At 39.8% G+C, this 21894-nt stretch overlaps 1 long non-coding RNA gene across 1 annotated transcript; it reads left to right on the top strand.

Annotated features, from left to right (window-relative positions):
• The first annotated feature begins 14921 nt into the window (after positions 1-14921).
• On the top strand, positions 14922-19230 carry LOC125616492. The gene is made up of 4 exons (XR_007347122.1): positions 14922-14956; positions 16202-16669; positions 16892-16985; positions 18437-19230. It is a non-coding gene; the product is annotated as an uncharacterized LOC125616492 (long non-coding RNA).
• The last annotated feature ends 2664 nt before the right edge of the window (positions 19231-21894 follow it).

Here is a 21894-nt window from a genome sequence, read left to right as displayed (position 1 = left end):
GAAAGTGACTGGCAGGAATTTAAATAACAATGGGAGCAGACAAATGGAGGCTAAAGATATCAGTTGGTTCAGGATGTGTGAAGAAAGAAATTAAAATCGAAGAAAAAAGAAGAAATGCAAGGTGAAGGAAGAGCGGTGAGCCTGGTTAGTGTAATTTAGAAAAGATGACAGTGAATGAGGGAGCCAGTCCTGTGTCTGGAATACTGCATTCATCTGGCAGGGGTCAAATACTTTTGGGACCGTGACCAATGATGCACTTGCAGTGGAGAAAAGACATGATGATGAAGAGTTTGAAAACCATAGTATATTAAGAACATTTGAAGAGCCACGGGCACGTGGTGGGGAAAGGGGAGGATGTAGACAGCTACACTCCTGTGGCCTGAGGCCTGATGAGGTATTGCAGATACTTATTCTGTTACAACAGATGCTCAACTGGGACAGTGAAAGGGAAACTTCTTCACTAAAATTTCTCCTAATTATCTGGCATTGGCTGGATGTCCATTCCAGGGTGTTTGAAGCATGTTAGCATTTATAGCATGTTCCAGTAGAAGATTCTAATGTTCCTTCTAATTTAGGTTTCAGGGCTTCAGTGAGGAAGAAATCACTTTTGTGCAAATTAGAAATAAGCTCCTTAGTAGAGATGAATGCTAATCCATTAAAAGATTGTATTCTCCCTTGCACAGTGTGAGGGTTGCCTGGAGGAAATTCTTAGCCAGGGACTCTGTCTTCCATTCTCACTTCTAGGTATAGCCACATGACATTTATCACCAGTGGAATGAGAACAGAAAAGATGTGACTCACTTCTGGATCCAGGCTTTTAAAATACTATCTTTCTCCATTTCCCTGTCTGTCATGGGGGTGCAGAAACCTTTGAGGCCAAGGAGATGGTGAGACAGCTGGAGGGAGCAGGTGCCTTAATCACCACAGGAGCGATTACCCACTAGTCAGGACACCAGCTTTGGATTGTTATATGAGAAATCAGTCCTTAAGATGTCAAGCTGTCAAAATTTGGGGCATTATTTGTTACAGAAGCTAACCTAATGCTTTTATCTGGGCTGATGGTGGGTGGTCCCCTGAGTGTTTTAAAGATTCTCTCTATGGGGACAGTAAAGGATAGAGAAAATAGATCAGTACTTCAAGTAAAACGACTGTGGAGTAAGTAGAAGGATTATGACTAGACAATTGGGCATGAATTTCATTTTGGGTAGGACCAGAAGGAGGTGAAGAAGGTGAAACAGTAATAATAATGATTACCATTAGTTAACGTGCATGAGTACAATACCCAGAAATTTATATTTGATCTCCACAAAAACTAAAGTAAGCAATAATTTCCCCATGGAAAGCTATGAAGAGGTTCAGCCACTGGCCCAAGGTCCTTCTTCTTTTTTCCTGGACCAGAATTTGAAGGTCATCTGCATAATGGGTCCATTAAATTCTAAGTTGGTGGCTTGGAGAAGAGAAAACCTTTTCTACTCCCCGGGGTCACACTTTCTGTAGAGGAAGAAGTGCGTATGGAGAGACTGTTCTGTTTCACAGCCATGCTGGAACTTTGATGCCAAAATGTATTTATTGCCCAATCTCTTCTGAGGGCATAAGATTACTTGCTTTGTTGGTTTTTCTAAAACTTGGCTCCTGCAGAGTCTACCTAAGGTCACAAGAAATGCAGCTTCAGTTGAAGCCCTGCCGGGCACTCTGGAAGGGAATTCATCTGGATTCCCTTCACTGAGTAGAAAGTGTAGCTGTCGCCAGAAACACTACCTCTGGCTGCTGAGGATCCCACAGAGAACCCAGAATCCTTGGTCCACTCGACTCTCCACTGTTTGTCTAGAGTCTGTAAGAGACGTTCTTTCTGTGCATTGAATTGCCCTCAATACCCTTAACCTATGATGTGTCTTTGGCTTGAAGAGCTGAGACTAAGGGAGACTTTTCTTACCTGCATTTAACAGGTCATTGATGGATTCTCATCGCAGTGATACAGATTTTGCTGTTGTGTTCTTTTGTTCCTGGGCTGTACCCGGCACAGCAGGAATTCTTGTGCAGTTACTGCTGAACCCAGCTGAAAAATTCAGGCTCTCTGTTTAGCGTCTGGGTAAGGCAGAGAAACCTCTATATTTAATAAGCTTCTGATGCACACTAAAATTTGAGGATTGTAGAAAATGTGCTTTTATAAGGTTTGAGTCTGTCTGGCTTAAACATACATTGTGATGTTTCTGAGCATCTCTGCAATGATTGAGCCAATGCATCTATTATGTCTGGAGCTCTCTCCAAGCAACTGGAGACAAAAGACCCTCCTGAAGCTTCTAGTCTAGTTCAAGAGGCAAAGTCAACATTTATAATGCAGTATAGTAAATTATTGCTGTGCTTTGCTCCGATAAATATAGTAAATTGCTTTGCCATGATACATTGCCTTCCTACTTAAATATTCTGTTAAAAGGGTGATTATTATCTCAGGAATCTTTGGTAGGGTTTCTCAATCTGGACTGCATATTAATGTCACTGGGAGAATACATAGATGAAAGTCTGATGGTCAGGTTGCACCCTAGACCTATGCAATCAGCATTTCTAGAATTGGGTTGTGGGCAAAATGTGTCTTCCTCCAGGTGTTGGTTGCAGTTTTGATATCCTTCTCAAGCATCTGTACCTTGGGTGCTAGGAGGGTGTGTGTTTCCCAGAGACATCCATCATCAGTGGAGCAGGGTTTCCATTCAGATCTGATAGAAGGCCACGTACTTGGCTTTCCATTTGGGATGCCAGGTCCAGCTCTTTAATTAGGCTTCCCCCACATTTGCTACCGTATCTCATTGTGATTTTAACAAGTTGGCAAGGCTTGTTTGTGTTTGAGCAAGGCTGTGAGTGATGTGGGCCTGTCCTCTGACATTTAAGTTAGAAAAAATACATTTGCCAAGAGCAGAATGGAGCAGCTAGCAAAAAGCCTGATATGAAATAGTCTGTCTCCAGAAACATCGCTTCCTATTTGTTTGTATAAAGCATTTCAGGAAGTATTAGGTGTTGGGATGATGAGAGAGGTGTAAAGCCACCCTCCCAGCCACCCACAGGTAAGATGTTAATTACACTAGGTGAGAGCACAGCACCAGTTGAAAACTACATCAGGAATACTGGGATGGGTGATTTTCCACTAAAAAAAATATATATTTTTTTCCATTCTGGGGGATTATGATGCCCACTTGATAAAGCAATTTAATTGTGGGAATCGTAGGACCAGTTAGCTTGTGCTTGACTTCTTTTCTGCCCAGGACTTTCTCACAGTCCATGCTAAGCCGAGGGACAGAATCATGGGCTTGGAACGGCAGGGCTCTAGCATTCTCTCTTGTTTGTCTGTTCCTCCACATGCCCGTCCACTTCGGCCTGGGTGGTCCCAGCTCGTGTTGCAGGCAGCTGTGAGGTTCCAGCAGGCTCCAAGCCTCTGACGCAACCTTCTCGTGAAGACTGACTGGCCCAGGGCTGGCAGCCAGCCACGGCTGGGTTTTTCCTTCCCAGTGCTTGCTCTTCATGCCTAAGCTGCTACCTTCCCTGAGCTGAATGAAGGCAAAGTGCTTGAGTTTTATTTCAAAACCAGGAATGGTCTGAGAAGAGAGTGGTATCCTGGCTGCCTTGTGGGTTTCCAGTAGGAGATCATGGAGTTAATTTTGGTGTGAGCATTTGCAGATTCTAATATCTCAGTGTTTTGTTATTTCTTTATTTCTGCTTTCTGCTTTGCCCAAAATCACTGGCTAAAATTATTTAAAGGATGAATCAAGGAGACAATGTGGGCTGTTCCTCTTTTGCCCTCTTCTGAGTGAACTGCTCCTAGTAGACCCGAACATAATAGTAGCACCCCATGTAAAGAGAGCCCTGCCTTGATTGATTGCAGAGACAAACCAAAGTTCCTACTTCAATTTCTTATCTTTACATATTTCCATTTTGCACTCAAGATATGTGGGCATGAACAAAGGAATGGAAGAAATTGCTGCTTGTTGAGTATTATACATATTCCATTCACTTCCACAGTCCGAAGCAGACAGACCTTACAACAGTCCTTGAAAAGGGGCCATATCAGCATTCTGATCTTAAAGCAGAGGAAGCTGAAGCTCTGAGAGTTTAGAAACTTGGCCAAGGGTGAGATATAGGGACGCAAGGACCTGCAGCCAGGTTATCATGATGCCAGTGTCCCTACATCACCATTACTGTGGCTTTCCTCCTGGCCCTACCAGATTTGTAAGGCCAGTGCTTAACCTAAAAGTCTTCTTAAACACAAGGATTGCTTTGGACCAGCAGCATGTAACATTCCTCTTACTCATCACTATATTCCCGGAGTCTAGTATAGAGCCTGATCTACAGTAGGGGGCCCAGTAACTATTTTCTCAACAAGTGTACACATTTCTTTCAATCTGGATTCTCCCAGCACTACTGTTCCTGAAATATGCAAACTTTGATCTCAATTATGAAATTTTTTTTGGTGTTGAATTTGGAAAGTTCCTGTATATTTTATAAATTATGCTTTGGAGGGAAAGAGAGACTCCATTGTCTGTCTCTAACTGGTAGAGTAGATTGTCAACAGCTTAAGCCCTTTCTGCTGCCCCCAAGGAAACCAACTACTGAACAGATACCCATGAGGGAAAAATACAGTGTGTGTCTTCCCTGATTCAAAACTCTTGTCTTGACAAGTCTTCACACTGGTGAAGTCTGGCACCATCGTATTCAGCAAGCTCTGTTTAATGAAAAACTTATTTAAAGAGACACTGCTCTCATGGAAAATGCCAACAGTCAATGGTGCCAGGTTTGCAAGGATGCAATATTTTCCTGTCTTACTTTATGGAAACACAGTATACCATATGTCTCAAGGGTTGAGAAATGTGTGATGGCACTGAATACCTAAACTATATCAAGTTTGGCAAATTGAGCACTGGCATGATAATGCTCACTTATGCCAAAGTAAGTTTACTTTGTGGAAAATGGAAGATGGGACTGCAATTTAAGTTACCAGTCTTTCTTATGAGTCCAAATTATCTGTCTTTCCATGAGTAGTTTTCTTTTGAGCAGACTCATGAAATATGAAAATTTCATGAAATATGAAAATATGAATTCAGTAGGGCTGCTTCCTTTAAGCTCTGCTTATAAACTTTTTAAAAAGAGGATTTAAGATGTCATACAGAAACACTATAATTTAGAATAAAAGTAATACCAAACAAAAGATTGTTTTGTTCCAATCACTGGTACAGAAAGAGATTAGTATTATCTTAGAGGTAGGTATGTGTGAATAAGAAGGTCAAGATCACAAGGGCAGCAAGTAGCAGAAATGGGGTTCAAGTCCAGGCTTATCTGAGATCCAAGTTCAGGACAAGCCCTTGCCCACTGGGGACACTGCCTCCCACTCATGCAATGATAACTCCTGATTATTGTAGTTTCCTTACTGTTGTCCTTCCTAAAATTATAGTCATGCAGGTGGTGAATGGATTTGAATTGTGTTTTTCTAAATATTAATGAGTTAGCATATTTACAAGTTAAATTACTTAATTACTTGGTTTTGGGTTTGAATTCTGTTTCATCTTTTGCTAGCTGAGCATGTTCCCCCATCTCTTCTTGTCTTCATTTCCTCTTCCTCATCAAGATGTCCATAAAGTCCACCTTGTAAGGTTATTAGGAAGATAAGAATGAGATGCTTTTGGAGGTAATTTTGCCTAAGTGCTCAACAAATGTTGATAGAAATTAAGATATTCTTGCTTTATAATCATAGGAATGTGACTACAACAGAATGGTAATTCTGTTCATATGGTGAATTGTGAGTCAACTGGATATTTCTAAATATTATCTTCAATGGTCCTGGACAACCTAGCAAATTATTTTTCTTTACAATACAAAAAAGATCAACAAACTGGAAACTGGGATATGGCACAGACTTCACACTTCTTTGGCCTGAGCTAAATAAAGTATGCCATGAAGTCTTACTTTGCAGTTTGTAATTTTTGAAAGTCTGAGCTAGACTTTTTTCTCCCTGGTATCAGTAACAGACTAAAACTTAACACTTCTTTTCTAATTGCCCATTGTCCACCCTGTCTCACATTCCTATTGCCAAGCTACAGTGCCCAGCTTATTTTATATGTATGCTAATTATCCATGACTGTGGGTATTTGGTCTTTTTTGATGTCCATGTGGATCCCCACTTTACTTTGAGTCTATAGTAACTACGGGTCTCGAGTTTCAGAAAAGCTTATTGCATAATTAGTGAAGTTGCTTTAGTAACTTATTTCCTGCATTTTTCATAATCTAGTTTGACACTTTGTTCCCTTTACTACTCCTAGGTACTTTCTTTTCTCTCCTCCCAAATTTTTATTTTGATGCATTACATATATTTCCATTTATTTTGATTTTTCAAAAATTGAGTAACACAAATTCTCCTACAGTTACCAAACTTGAAGTAATATTTTAAAATAGTAAGGTATTTTTTAAAAAAGTCCTTTATAATTTAGACCTTGCCTAGTTCATGCAGAATTCCCTTTTTCTTCATTCAAACTAATGTAATTTATTTTTTGGTGGGGAGGGGACAGGGTACCAGGGATTGAACTCAGGGGCACTCAACCACTGAGTCACATCCCCAGCCCTTTTTATTTATTTATTTTTATTTAGACACAGGGTCTCACTGAGTTGCTTAGTGCCTTGCTGTGGCTGAGATTGGCTTTGAACTTGTGATCCTACTGCCTCAGCCTCCTGAGTTGCTAGGATTTTAGGAGTATGCCACTGAGCCTGGCTTGTAATTTATTTTCTATGTAACTTGATGACAGATGAATATATGTTGAAAGGGATTATATTATTACTCCATACATTTTATTGCTTTATTGTTGTTGTTAATAATAATCCCTGATATTCATATGAAATATAGAATTTTTAAAAGCTTTTGCCTATAGAGTTATTATGTTCATTTGACAGCCTGGGACGTCATAAAGTGAGAGACAACTAGCAGGTGGCAGAGCAGTAATGTCAAGCTGGATCTTCTAACTCCAGAATATATTCTTTTTCCAATATATCTCAATGCTTTTTTGAGAGCATATAGGTAAAAATAAGTGAGTCTCAAGGAAGACTGTGACCACAATATTATTCACATCTCTGGGACTCCCTCTCTAATAAAACCTAACATGTGTTTTGGGGCTCACACTGCATATGGTGTTAGTAGACATACAGTTATTCTCTTCAAGAGTTATTGCCCTGTCTTCTTAGTCTGAAGATAAGCAGTTCTTAATTTTTTTCTCCGTCTTCCTTTTGTTTTGATATGTTAAGACATCAAGGAGTTGTAGTCTGTGTCTGCCTGTGATCTTGTAACTTTTCTGAACTTGTTTTCCTCATTAAATATAATACCACAGTGGGTGACTGTGAGGATTTGGAACAGTATGTAATATTCGACGTGATGTGCCGTAAAAATGTCATTGAATATTCTTATTGCATTCATATTGTATATTATTTATGGAATAGACTTATAAGGGTTATGAGATTAACAATTTTCATTATTCACTGTATTACTACACATTCAAACCTCGCTCTAAAGCTTTTGATCTTTGACTTACAGGGATCAGAGAGGCCCTTCAGTTATCTATTCAATTAGTTGACTAATAGATTTAAAACTGTCAACCATATTTTATTCAAATGAAGAAGCTCAGCTTGGAGAAATGGTGAACAATCCATCTGAAGTTACAGGACAAGTTAAATGCAGAGACACTAAAATTTCTGATTCCAACTCGGTGAGCCATATGCTTACTGGAAAGAATGGGTCTAAAAATCACACAGCACCGGATTATGTATCCTGCTTCAGATATAACTCATTTAATATGCTCATTTTCAGATGTTTCACATCTTTTTCCAGGGTGAGGACTTACAAATGTTCACATGAAAGGTTGCCTGGAGACTAAGGTGACTTTTCAGATGTCTTAAACCAGGCACTCTGGGCTACTCTTGCTCCTGTAAATAATTCCTGATTGCTACCCAGTGGCAGACTCCCAGCCTCTCCCTCTTCTCCAGGAACAGAATTAATTCCTGATACCAAGGATTTCCTAAACCCAAACCCCAGCCATCTGGAGAAGGTGTAAGCAGTGTTAGTAACTTTCCCTTCATTTTTTTTTTAAGAGTAGGAAAGCGGTTCCACATGAATTCATAAAATTAGCATGAAATACATATCTGGATTTATCCATCAATGTTCACTGGTGCGTTGATACAGCATACACAGGTAACTAAGGGCTTCAATGTAAATAGCATTAGGAATCACAATACAGAAACTCATGCATGATCAACAGTCCTCAGTGCTTCAGAAAAAATAAATAGGAAACAATGCCAATTTGCTTCTGTTTGCTCCGAGGCTGAATTGATAAACTTCATAACAAGAAAGGGGTAGTTCATTTAATAGCATTCAGGAGGTTAGCCTGTTTAATTAAAGTTGTGGACTACTTTTTCCTTGTTATAGAATTTGCTTAAATTTTGAGGGTTCTTTTCAGCAATCTTGGGAGCTGTTTCTCCCTACTAACTCATTTATCTTTAAAAATGGAGATAGATATTCGATTGTGACAAGAGTCCATCATTGATTTTTGAATCCGTGTAAGAGATGGGTTTTGTACCATGTGCCTTTAAAAGGATTCAAAGCAAAAGGCAGGCAGACAGAGACTGATAGGATTTAAAAATTATTATTATAAAAGGCTTAAGTCTTTTAGATAGTTCTACAAAGTGTTTTTTCTGTGACAGGTGAATTCCCAGTCAAATGAAAAGGTGATCTTTTATCTCAGGTCCTCTGGGAATATTTTAGAGGGTCCTATTTTTCCTCCTACCCTCCACAAATCTTTACAAAGCAAGGAGTCTGCATAGAAGAGAAACATCTCCACAGAAAACACGTTCAAGTGACAGGTTTTTATGGTCTAGACATTCCAGAATTTCATAAGATTTACAAGGCTCTAATAAAATGTGGTCGAAAACCCATAAAACTCCAGTGGCCTGAAATGAAACATTTTCACGAAGTGGAAATCAACCTGCTTTGATTAAAACGTAGTTCAAAGGGAAATAAACCAAAGTGATATAACAAATTTAGTTAACACAGTGCATTTTCCTCCTCCTCCACCACTCTTCCATTTTCCCTCTCACCAGTGAAAGCGTTTCAAGATGGCAAAGACACCACTGTTTATCTATTACCCATGACAATCCTGAGACTATTAATTCTTATTAGGTATATGAAGAAGAAATATCGCTAACCTAAAATAGGGTTTTGGCAAACACACACACACACACACACATACACACACACACACACTAAAGAAGCACCATATACATCTTATTTTAGGGCAAGTCAATTCTGTCCAATTTAAATGTAGTTTCAGTGTTGGATCATAGATATGTTTTCTATCAAGTTCAATTTATTTCTATTGACTTTGTTGTTCCTATGAATTTAGAAACAGGTGCAAAAGATACAGTTAATTTCAGTTCTTCTTGGTCCAAGCCTCATGCATGGCTGTGTGTTTGGATGGTGGTAGTAGCAATGAGATCCAGATCCTTCTGTGTCTGTGTTTGCAGCCTTAAAGGATGCATGTCTTTTTTCCATTTCGACAGGGAGAATCTTTAAGACCAAGAAGCTGAACGGAGAGAGACGCATTAGGAAGTTTAGCAGGTTGAGAAGGAAGCTTGTCAGTTGTTCTAGGGTTGTCAGGCCCTTGGAATTTGTCCCATACTAATAAAAATTTCAAGAAATTATGGTACACCAGAAGGCTAATAGTTTATGGTAAAGGGATAGTTATCCCTTTGTTGGAAGCACTGGGGATTGAAACAAATGCTAGACAAGTGCTTTACCACAGAGCTACGCCGTCAAACTACTTTTCTAAATATTTTTGAGACAGGGTCTCTCCAAATTGCCCATGCTGGCCTTGAACTTGCAATCCTCCTGCCCTAGCCTCCTGAGTAGCTGGGATTACTCCTGCCTAGGGGAGTAGTTTTCTAGCAGACAGATGATTTCTGTATACTAGCCATACTACCCCTCTCTAGTATCAGACACCTGTCAAATCAAGTTCATCATTTCAAGATTGCTTTTGAACTCCAAATCAAGTACAGATGTGTGAATGATCCACAAGTTAGTCTTCAGCTGTAGCATGTACTGGAACCATCTGGAATGACTGTAAAACACAGAGCACTGAGCCCCATCCCCAGGACAGGAATGGTACCTGAGCATTTACATTTCTAACAGGTTCCCAGGTGCTGCTGCTGCTGCTGGTCAAGTGGCCACTTTAAGGATTACTGTCCTATACTAGTAATATGTAGCCCAGGTTGTATTTCAACCTTGAGAACTATTACTACTTTGTTGTAGAGAATAATTTCCTATCGACTAGAATACTTGTGTCTGCCAAATGTCACTTTTTTTTGGACAATACTTGATAAGCAGCTACAAACCTAGTAACTAATGCTTGTCCTACATCAGTCATCAAAGATATTATCACTAGGCATGTTATTTGGTAGATATGTTGCAGCATAGTTGAAGTGACCTTAACTGTTTTTTTTAATATTTTTTTTTTAGTTGTAGTTGGACATAATACCTTTACTTTATTTATTTTTATGTGGTGCTGAGGATCGAACCCAGGGCTTTGCATGTGATCAGTGAGCTCCCTACCACTGAGTTACAACCCTAATCCCACAACTTTCTTTACTAGTTATTAAATATTGATCACACTTTTCTGAGCATATTCCTTAGGTGCTTTGGTTTATAGCTGACTTTTGTAGTTAGAGTTTGGGGACTCTGCACTTCTTATTTGAAAGCACCTTTGAGATGGACCTATTTCTCTCGACAGGCGGTCTCTTCTGTCATGGGTTGTTTCTTCCTGCTTTAATTCCAGAGGGCACAGTTTCCTGGCATCATCCTCCAAACGGAGGGGGTGCATGCTAGTTTCCCACCTGTATTTATGGTACATAATGATATCTCATGTTTGCTGGGAGGGTATTGTTTAGGAGTTAGGGTACACATCTTATATACGCAAACTTTTTCAGTCTTCACCATAACCATATAAGGAATGTACTTTTATTATCCCAAATTAAAGATCAGGAAGGAAGCCTAAGGAAGGTGAAGGAGTTTTCTTAATTCATACTGATAATGTGTGGGCAAGCTAGGATTTGAACGCTGAGGTTAGATATTTGATTGTCTATTTGTTACTTTTACTGTCCTTGGTATGCACACTGGGGAGAGGAACTATCTTCCAGGCCTGTCTGTTGACTTGGGCAGGGTCCCCATTGCTGCTGTTCAGGTCGGTTCAGGACAGAGGCTCTTGAACAGGAGGCTGAGAGCAGCTGAAATTGAACTGTGCTTAATTGACTCAGTTGTGCTCTGACTGGTGTGAGCTCTGCCTCCTAAGCTGTGCCTTCTCCAACTTCACATGAAGGCTGTAACCACCCCATAGAGCAGTGGTTAAAAGGGAACTCTTGCTCTGCTCCTCAGGGAGAAAAAGGTACCCAGTCAACGTTTTGGGTCTCTTCCTGACCTCCTTCTCTCTATGGAAACCAGTGTGTTCTGTGACTGGGCTGGTGGTGGTGAATTTAATTTCAGGGTGTGTGTGTGTGTGTGTGAGTGGTAGAATCAGAAAGCCTGATGGGGCATCACATCTAAATCAAGTGTCTGAGGTTGATTCTCTAAAAGAATTTGAGGCAGGGATTTTAGTTCTTGTGATTTCCTGAGAGAGTGCTTCTCAGGAAAACCTATAGTGGAGCAAGGGGAACGGAATAGGGGAGGAACCATTGCTGAGTGATCAAGGACATGTGCACATGTCCTTGTTAAGGTTAAGCACATCTGCTCTTCGGGGGAAGACCCAGCACACAGGGAGCTCACAGCAGTAGCTTGACCTTGAGACAAGAGGGCTGATGGCTTATGGGGAAACGGATGGTGGTCTTGTACCTTCTAAGTGAAATGGTCCCATTGGCCAAGACAACTCCCTGATAAGAGGGCCATTTATGAGATGCTAAGCAGGCCACACTCACAGAATCTGGGGGTGGTGGGTGCTCTGGTCCTACAGCTCTGCTCTCAAATTTAGCATGAACAGAAATAAAGATATACTTTTATCTTCTACTTGGCTCAGACATGTACTCTTCACGTAGAGGAAGAAATCTGATTATTAATCTAAGACCTCAGCAGTAGGCAACCAAGTTTTACTCTGCATTAATACCAGATTGAGATGGCTTATTTACAGAATAATCACACATTTGCTTAAGCCTTTCATCACAGCGATGTACGATAGAGTTTGTCTAGAAGAAGGAAATGAAAATAATAATTTGTTTGCTTTGGTTATTTTTCTTTCTAATAAATAAAGGGTACAACTTCTAGTTGTATATTGTAAAAAAAAAAAGTATAAAAGAGAACAGGAATAATTAAAGGAAACATAAATAGTACTTTTGGTTAATGTTGAAAATGCTTTAGCCACAAAGGCTCTGTAACATATTGGAGAGTATTCAGGCTTCGGAGAAGGGTAGAGATCGGTCCAAATTGAAAGTCTGCCTTGTGTAAGCCGCTTGAACTTAATCTCTTTTAGATTCATTCTCTTCACTTATAGGATTGTTGACTCAATAAAGGATTTAAAGCTTCTCTTATGGTGCCTGGCACATAGTGTGTACTCAAAACAAAGAGACCACTCATTCAATGAAGATTCACTGCTAATATTGCTGTTAGTCAGCTTTGAATCACTGTGACTAAAATATCTGACAAGAACAACTTATAGGAGGAAAAGTTTATTTGGGGATCATAGTTTCAGAGGTTCAGTTCATGGTCATCCAACTCGATTGTTTTGGGCCTGAGATGAGGCAGAACATCATGGTTGAAGGGTGTGGCTGAGGAAAGCTTCTCAGCTCATGGCATTTGGCAAGCTGAGAAGGACAGAGAAAGAGGGGGCAGGCAAGGGTCCAGAGAAAAGATATATACCCTTCCAGGCCATACCCTCCATGACCACTTCCTGCAACTAGGTCCCACCTCTCAGTAGTCAATGAGTTAATCCATCAAATCTGTTTTTATACTGAATCTGCTGATGAAGCCAAAGCCCTCATAATCCAATCATTGCCACAAAGTCCCACCTCTTAACCTTGCTACATTGGGAACCATGCTTTCAAGATGAAACTTTGGGGAACATTCCAGATGCAGATAAAAATTACTGAAATATCTCCTAAGCAATGCACTGGACACTGGGGGTACTAGTTTTAATTATGACACAGTTTTTGCCCCCAAGAATTCTTAGTCTGGTGAGGGAAAGACATGTGAGTAAATAATTACGAGTGGGACTTAACAGGTATAACTTTGGATGAGTGGATGAGGAAGTAATTGCATGTGGGAAAACCAGAAAGTCTTTGCAAAGAAGAAGAACAAATGAGTTGAATTTTGTAAGATGTGCACAAACTTCATGAAGAACAAGGGAAGTCCAGGTAGAGAAAACTCCCCCCACCTTCTCTCCTGAGCCTATTGTGACGGAAGCAACTTTCCTTTACTGGGAGCTTCCACCATGATGCTCTGCCTCAGCAAAGGAATTGACCATCTATGAGTTGACACTTCTGAAACTGTGAGCCTCAAATCAACTTTTCTTCCTCTAAGTTGTTTTTTGCAGGTATTTTGATCACAGCTGGGCAAAATCTAACTAAAACAGTGTTCATTAAGAGTTATTTAAAAACTCTATTACTAGCCAACTGGATGTGGGTACCTCTTGTTATTAACCAATACGCACCCTCCATGTTGGTCCTATAAGCTTTTGAACTATGGATGGCACTTCATTCCCATTCCCAAACATGACTTCTATGCTCATGAACCCTCAGTAAATGATGATGAAGATTATTATGATATATTAATATAGGTATTTAGGATACAACTGAAGCATGTCAGAAAATGGGTATGAGTGTTTTGTTTAATTTACATTCATTGAATTACAATTTAAGTGAGTCATCGGCTCAATGTTTACATAACTGTGATGAATTTTTAAAATAAAAGTCATTTATATATTAAAAATGGCTTATTTTATATGATCTAAGTGACAAATTCTAATATATCTATGTAAATCAATACTTCCTGTTTTGTGATAGTTTAACTGAAGAAGATTATGGAGCTCAGATCCTTTAATTATTAAAGAGAAACAAATAAATATTGAACACCTACCATGTTCTAGAAGCATTATGGCACCACTCAAGCTTCTCAACACCTTTGGCAGATACATGGAACAGTCACTACTATTTGCCTATCCACCCTCTACACTCCTTCTTACTAACAAAACTCTATATTTGTTCTGATATGTGGAGCCCTTGCCTAACCCTGGGAGATAAACAATGATTCAGCCATAGTGTTATGCCCTTTCCCCCATGACTGGTTTAGGGGTGGCATGTGACTCTGTCTTGGCCAATGGGACCTAAGAAGACACCTTCTAGAGGCTTCTGGGTAAGATTTTTCTCTTGGTGGAAAGGCAAACTGCACAAGGGGAAGCTTTTCACATCTTCTGACAACTTGAGGAATTTGGATGTGAGAATATAATTCTCAGAACTGGAGGAGCCATCTTATGATCATGAGCGAGGAGCCAAGACCATCTTAGAGAAACCAACAAGACTTCTGAACAGCTGAGCTGCAGAATCACCCCGGAAACTGACTACCTGTGGACCGTGTGATATGTTAGAAAAACGAGCCACAGTTATTGGAGCCAGTTTCAGTCAGGCATTCACTCACTTGTAGCCAAAAGGATCCCTACTGATTTTCTATTCCTATTTACAGGTTAGGTTACTGAAGTAGAAGCAGGCCAAACCATTAATTCAAGATCTTATAGATATTGAACAGGTATGAAAAACCACGTCTGTCAGACTGTAAGGCCCAGGCTCTGTGTCCTAGATGTTAAACAATTTTAGTTTAAAGAAGTATCTACCCTCTTTCATCACTTCATTAACTCCCTGCTCTTTACATTCTGGGCATTTTCAGTATCTTCTTCTCATCAAACACAAGGTAAGGCATGATTCTACACCAACTAACTGTACTCTGAAACAGCTAATAGTTACACTTTTTCGATAGTTTGGTATGTACTTTTTGTTAGTGTTTTACATGCATTATTTTATTCTCATACTAACCTTGTGAGCTAGGTTGTTTCAGATGAGAGGATAAATTTCAGAAAGGTTAAACAACTTGCCCAAACTCACAAATCTCCTAAGAGGCAGAGCCAGGATATAAACCGCTTTTACCAGCATGTTTAACTAGTGTGGTGTACTTTGCATATTCCTTCAATCCCACCCTTCCATACGCCATCTCTGAAAATCCTGAGTAGAAAATAAAGTTTTCCCAGATTCTTTCCTACTTTTACAAGGCAACTGACTGCCAAAAGAAGTTTCTGCAAGAAGAATACAGTTGGCTTTTGCCAAGACAAAAAAGGAATTAACTTAATATGGTGCCCAGCTGCTTGCCAATAAATTATAATATCTTAGGTTGGAAGAGACTACAGAAGTCATCTTGTCCAGCTTTTCCTTCCCAGAATGGCTACCTCAGGCAGGGCTATTCAATCTTTGCATGGAAACTTCCATTGATCTTGGGATGGCTCTCTTTGGTGTAGTTCCAATTATTGGAGAACTCATTCTTTTTATGGATTTTTTTTTTTTGCAGCACGATTTTAGAGAATCCAGGTCTACCTTCCCTGCAAGTGCAAGCTTTGATGCTATAATGATTTGAACATATAATCTTCTGAACATATAATATTACTAGTCCTTGATCAGCTTCCATTTCCTCATTATTAAAATAGGGAAGAGAATCTCTAGCACTATTGGGTCAGAGGAGAGATTAGGGGAGAAATTCACATCCCTACTACAAATTCCCAAGGGAATTCAAATGGTTTGTGTTGTTCCTACTTTAAGTGTAGAACTTTCTAGTCAAGTGACCTCACAAACGGTTGGACAGGAAGTAGCTTGCCTTTGTGTCCACTAGTACATGATAGAAATGTCCTCTTTTAAGGGTTTGCCATGAGTTTACCTCATCAGGGACTGGCTATAATGTGGTAGTTTCCTTCAGCAGAAGACCATAGGCCTGGTGGTAACTTAGAGTATAAAATAGTTCTGCTTAGTAACCACACCTAGTTTGGCATATAAGTGCTCAATAAATATTAGTTCATTTCACTTGAAGACTTTTCTGTTTCTCACTGAGTTTTATTCAGGAAATATCCACTGAGCGCTTAATATATTTGCATGTTTTCTGTCTTTGCTACAGATCCCCTGATGCAGAGATTTCATCTTTCAACATTTTAGTCTTTTTTTGTAGCTCAAAGAGGAGAAGTCCTCAAAGTTTGACAGTTATCCCAATTGATTGTAAGACACCACCACACTACAGTGAGGAAATCAGAATTATTTCAACCAAATTATTTCTAGTCCCCACAATTCCTCACATCTTCATGTGATGGTGAATCGTTGAACATTTTAAATCAATAATGCCCACCTTGGAGGAGTCTGAAGCGTGGCCATGCTCATGCTCATAGACTGATTCCCTATCCTTCTCTACTTCCTGTTGCCATAGTTGGGACCTAGTGTCCTAGGCCAGCATGACTCATGGTCCAGTTTTCCCCAAAGTTTAATGTAAAAATATCTTGGGGGAAAATTTTTTCAGATTTATAAACCTCATCCTCATGTATTCTGATTCATATGGAGCCTCAGAATGGACTTTAAAAATAGTAACTCCCAGGTGAGTTGATCATTTTGAGAAACATGCAGTTAGGTTAAACCTCATTCCTGGATCATCAGCTCAGTGGCTTTCCTGAAAGTAAGATTGTTGCAGCTTCCTTAGTTGTTACCTTCTTAAATTCAGATCCTGGGGCTCTTACTTCTTCCTTGAGAGAAAATATTATTTGTTTTTGACCCCAGTGAAGGTGGTTGTCTTGTAACAACTCCCTGACATATCTTTCAGGACTTGGGGACTTATTGTGGAATTCCAGTCCATTATGTCTGGGTTTATTTTCTCTACACTCACTGAAGATGGAGATTTCTGGATCCAGAAAAAGGTAAGAGTAATTGATTAGATGAAAACTAATTCTGTGATGCATCTGTTGTGTGATAACATCGAAGTGGAAACACAATAATCAAACCATGGGCACCACCCCTACAGTTGTCATCCTGGACTTCATTACTTAATTGCCCTTTGTGTTCTCAGCTGAGTTTATACTTGCATACTTATTTCTGGTTCTGGCTTTTGAGTGTGTGAACTCCCATTTATCACTCCCTTGCTTGGCCCTGCACAACTTCTAGACTATGATAAAGTCTAGTGTTGGGTCATTTGTTTCTTTTGAAAACTGATATAATGATAATAATAAGCACCAATAGAGTACATGTTACATGTATTATATTTATTATATCATTTAATCCTTATAGCAAAAGTATGAAATTGGTCTATTCTTATCCCTAATTTTAAATAAAAAGACTGAGGCACCAACAGGTTGGTGTTACATGGTTGTGGAATTAGTATGCAGGCCACGGGTGCTCTCAGAAAGTGCCTTATATTGCTTTGTTCTATCTCTGCTGAACTCTCCCTTGCTTACAAAGAGACAAAGGAGTGGAAGTGGAAGACTGAAGTTCCTCCTTGGAACTTCTTGGGCAGCATTTAATTCCATTTTCCCCCCCAAAAGAACATTTTTGAAACCATAACATTCCCTGTTATCTCCCCTAATAATGAGATCATCTCAATGATCCTGGGGGGGCTAGTTGTATTTTAACAGTGGCGCCTTTGTTACACAATTTACATTTTTGTTGTTGAAGATACAATAAAAGATTTATGTCTGATGGGCTATGATGTGGTTTGCATCTAAGAGAAAAACAATTCCTTCCAAAAAAATACCATATTCCCAAATGATTTCATAATTGCAAACAGTGTTGACGAGCTCTTTGGCTTAAATAAGTTTATAACATATTTGCTGTGTTTTGGTGTAGATATGTTTTGATGTGCTTGCTAAGGAAAAATAATTAAAACCCCTCTGCCATTTCTAATTGAGAAGAAAGAAATGCAACCCATTAGTTGATGTCTACCATCATAAGATTTTATTTTTTCTCCTTCATTTCATTCCAGATTTGTTTCAAGGATTAACTTGCGTTAAATAGTTTCAGGTCTGAACGTCAGCCATGTTTCTCATTATTGGAGATCAAAATGGCTTAATTCCCTTTGTGTGTCAGTGCCACTAAAACACAAGGGAATCTTAAAACTACAAATTTCTGATAGAAGCACCACATTTTTTTAGTCACTCTGCCCAGCAGAGCTTGTGCTTTTTGTGCATTCGCTGCTGAAACAGTTCTTTGTGCCAACAAATCCCAAGGTTCTGATGTCTTGCACAGGTTAGGCAAGAATTCTAGCAGTGGTATTGTGACTTCAAAAGTCTTGTCACTCTTGTACCTGCAAAAATGTCATTGTGACTTTTGTTTTCTAATGTTCATTGGATAACAGTTGTGTTTGGTCTCTACGCAGAATGTGGCCATCCATCTGATGGAGTAAGAACTCAACATCTAAATTAATCCAGGAGCTTCTGGATTTCAACAGACTTGTCTTTAAATTCTGATTCAGTTACTAGCTATGTGACCTGGGTGGAGTTTGAAAACCTTCCTCATCTGCAGAATGGGATTAATAGTAGTACCTCTTTATTGACTGGAGAAAAGCTACAAGGAATTGATGCCATGTCAAGCAATTGTCCAGCACAGGAGCGTATGTTAAGCACTCATTACTGCTATTGTGTGTTGCACTGTTGCACGGAAGGCGAGAGACTTCTGGAGAATCTTCCCAGCTCTAGAATTTCATTGTGACTTTTCTAGATTTGGTTGCCTGGTCAATTTAAGCTACATAATTAATACTAATGAAAAACTGGGGGACATGGAAAAATGGGGGCAAGAAGTAGTATCCTTCTTCCTTGCTTAATATTGGAACCCATTGAGGAAAAAGACCAAGAGATTTGGGAAATGGTTCCATTGGTGAGCAAGGACACACATTTGTTTAACAGCTGGACAAAGATAGAGGCGCCAAGTCTAGTTCTATTTTGACTGACGAAATCAAGAGTAAAGACTGAGGCATGGGGCTGTGGCTTCTTCATGGAGAACCTCAGAAAGAGCTGTGTTTATCCTGTCAGCTGGCCTCAGGCACTGGCCTGCCTCCTGAGGAGCAAAGAAAATGTATTCCCACCTGTCAGCTTGCTCCCAAGGGTAGATGAAGGGGGTCTTCAGGCACATCTCAAACTCACCAGTCCGTCCTCCACCTGGAGAGAACCATCAGGAATGTAAAAGTGAGTGTTCCCCTGATAGGATTATCTACCTCAGAGTCTATAGAGTTTAAGAAATAAATGACCCAGATTTGTCACTTCCTGAAGACACAGTTTATGGAAGATAAGTTTAGACCGAGGTATTTTATTTTACTTGTAGGTTAAACTAGTTCATATCAATAAACTCAGTCTTTTCTCCTAAGTCCTCAGAGTCCTGGTGACATAATATCCTATGCAGAGGTGGGAATTCAGCAGAGAATCTTTCCTGGGCTGTTGCCCTCCCATCTCCCTATAGCTTCTTTCCTTCCTTTCTATTTATGACCCCGATTATGGATCTTACCTGTACTGCTCCTAAGTCTTCATACAGAAGTAACTGTTGGCACGGCCTCAGCTGCCAGACTGGTGATAAAGCAGCTGATGTTTGATTACTCATGTGCTTAAACTCTGAGCAGAGGTAAATTGTTTTATGACAAGACTTGGCACCTCCATCTTTGTCCAGCTGTTAAACAAATGTGTGTCCTTGGTCACCAATGGAACCAGACTAGAGGGGTGTAGATAGCTGAATGTGTGCCATAATTACTACTGTTAAAACAACTCGAAGCACATGTCCTACTGACAGGGGTGTGGGGATGGCAGGCGGCACATGCACCGCACAGACGTTCTGAGGTATGTTTTCAAATTGGGCTTTGCAGGAGGTCCCAGCCACACACACACACTTTCAGAATCTCAGCTTGTGCGTGAGGAGAGGAGTCGCATAGCACATGCACGGTCCCTTCTTTTCTGTGCTGTCACTTCAAGGGTCTTCTTAAGATCAGAAGCCTTTTCCTCTGTGCTGAGGCTTTTCTTAAACTACTTTTATTACAGTACCTGTATCATTGCTTTTTAATTTTTAAAACCCATTTTGAGTTTCTCACTTGGCTGCGAACCCTGCAGGTTGGTTGAAGCCACCTTGTTCATAGTTGCTTCAGGAGCACTAAATACATGGACCCATGGGAAGAGCTCAGAAAATATTTTAGGATTTTCTTTTTCTTTTTTTTTCTTTTTGGTTCCAGGATTGAACCCAGTAGCACTTAACTACTGGGCCATATCCCCAGCCCTTTTTAAAAAAAATTTTATTAAGAGACAGGGTCTTGCTGAGTTGCTGAGGGCCTGGCTAAGTTACTGAGGCTGGCTTTGAACTTGTGATCCTCTTGCCTCAGCCTCCCCAGTTACTGGTATTACAGGTGTGAGCCACTAAGCCTGGCTATTTTAGGTCTTTCTTAGGAGGTACTTCCTAAGTCACGTGACTTTGTTTAATTTCTAGCCGTGATCTGTAGACTCAGATACAGTTTTCAAGGGTCTTCAAGATCTCTGAGAAGTTGACTGCATTACTATCTTTTTTTTGGGACATGTCTACTGCCAATACACTGGGATACCTGGGCTCCCAAGTTCTCAACACCGCAATGTAAAGAATCATGTTTCATCTACACCTTGAACTCTGCTGTGTCAGTCTAATCCGTTCTTTTTTGTGCAAGGAATGTCAACATTGGAACCTATACATAAAATTCCAGGCACAGCTAAAACTCAGTAATTAAGATAAATAATATTTCAACCCAATATTTTGAAAATTCTAAACGAATGCAGACTTTTTGCTTATCAAAATTTTAAATGAAGACAGTTTCAGTATTCTCAATTTTATTTTCTGCCTCAAAATGGCTCTTCTTTATTGATTCACTTGCTTCACCCTACTTCTGGCCTTGAAGAAGACAGAACTGAGGAGAAGTCTCCTTGGCTGTGACTTTGCTGATTTTTTTTTTATCCCCTTCCTTTTTTGTGTGTGTTGGAGATGGAGGGTGGGAGATGGTACATGTTTCAGGTAGAACCGAAAGGTAAATGCACAGTCATAAAAAATAGAACTTGTTGTCAAATCTGAAGTGCCTGTATTAGGAAAGATTTAGTAGGGAAAATATTGCATATTTAACAACTGAATAACAAAAGACTGAAATAAATAAAATTTAATAACATCTAGCAATAAGACTGCAATATTTATTCCTCATTTGAATGTGCATAGCTTCATTTTTATTTGCCTTGTCCTTTATTGGAACTGATTTTTTTTAGAGGGCTTTTTCTTAAATTGCTCTGGATTTCCTTTAAGCAATACAGGATGCTCTTGTATGCAAAGTTACTTATAAATGAGAGCAAATGTGTATGAAATCAGCAAATGTTCCAAATGCGCCATTCTTTCCTACTGGAAGAGCTTTCTTCATTTACATAGGAGAACATGAAGCCAGAAAAAGGGGAAAAACACAAACATGAAATCTTCAAGAGCCTTTTGGAAACACAGCAGAAAAACAACAACGAAGAGCCAGACCGAGTGGTTTTTGAATTTCTTGCAAAGCGGCAGCTACGCGCAGGGAAGAGTTCTGTCCCTGGGATTGTTCAGTTGCTGGGGCTGGACAATAAGGTGCTACTGCTGTGCAGGCTCTGGATGGGAGGGAGAGGGGAAGATTGTGTAATTGTAGAAAAGCATCTTGAAACTTTTTCAGTTTCATTTGTTTCCAAACAGGAAAACAAAGTGCTGAAGAAGCTTGAAGAGAAGGGAAGCCCCAGGCAGTTTTTCTCTATTGAGGCACAGCTGTGGCTGTATTGCAATATTTCCCAAGTGTTTTCTTTGGATCTCTTTACCTGATGCCAATGG

This window comes from Marmota marmota, unplaced genomic scaffold (genome assembly GCF_001458135.2).
Source record: "Marmota marmota marmota unplaced genomic scaffold, marMar, whole genome shotgun sequence".
In the NCBI taxonomy this organism is placed as follows: domain Eukaryota; kingdom Metazoa; phylum Chordata; class Mammalia; order Rodentia; family Sciuridae; genus Marmota; species Marmota marmota.
The sequence above is the reverse complement of the archived record's forward strand: the minus strand, read 5'-3'. Positions and strand labels throughout refer to the sequence as shown.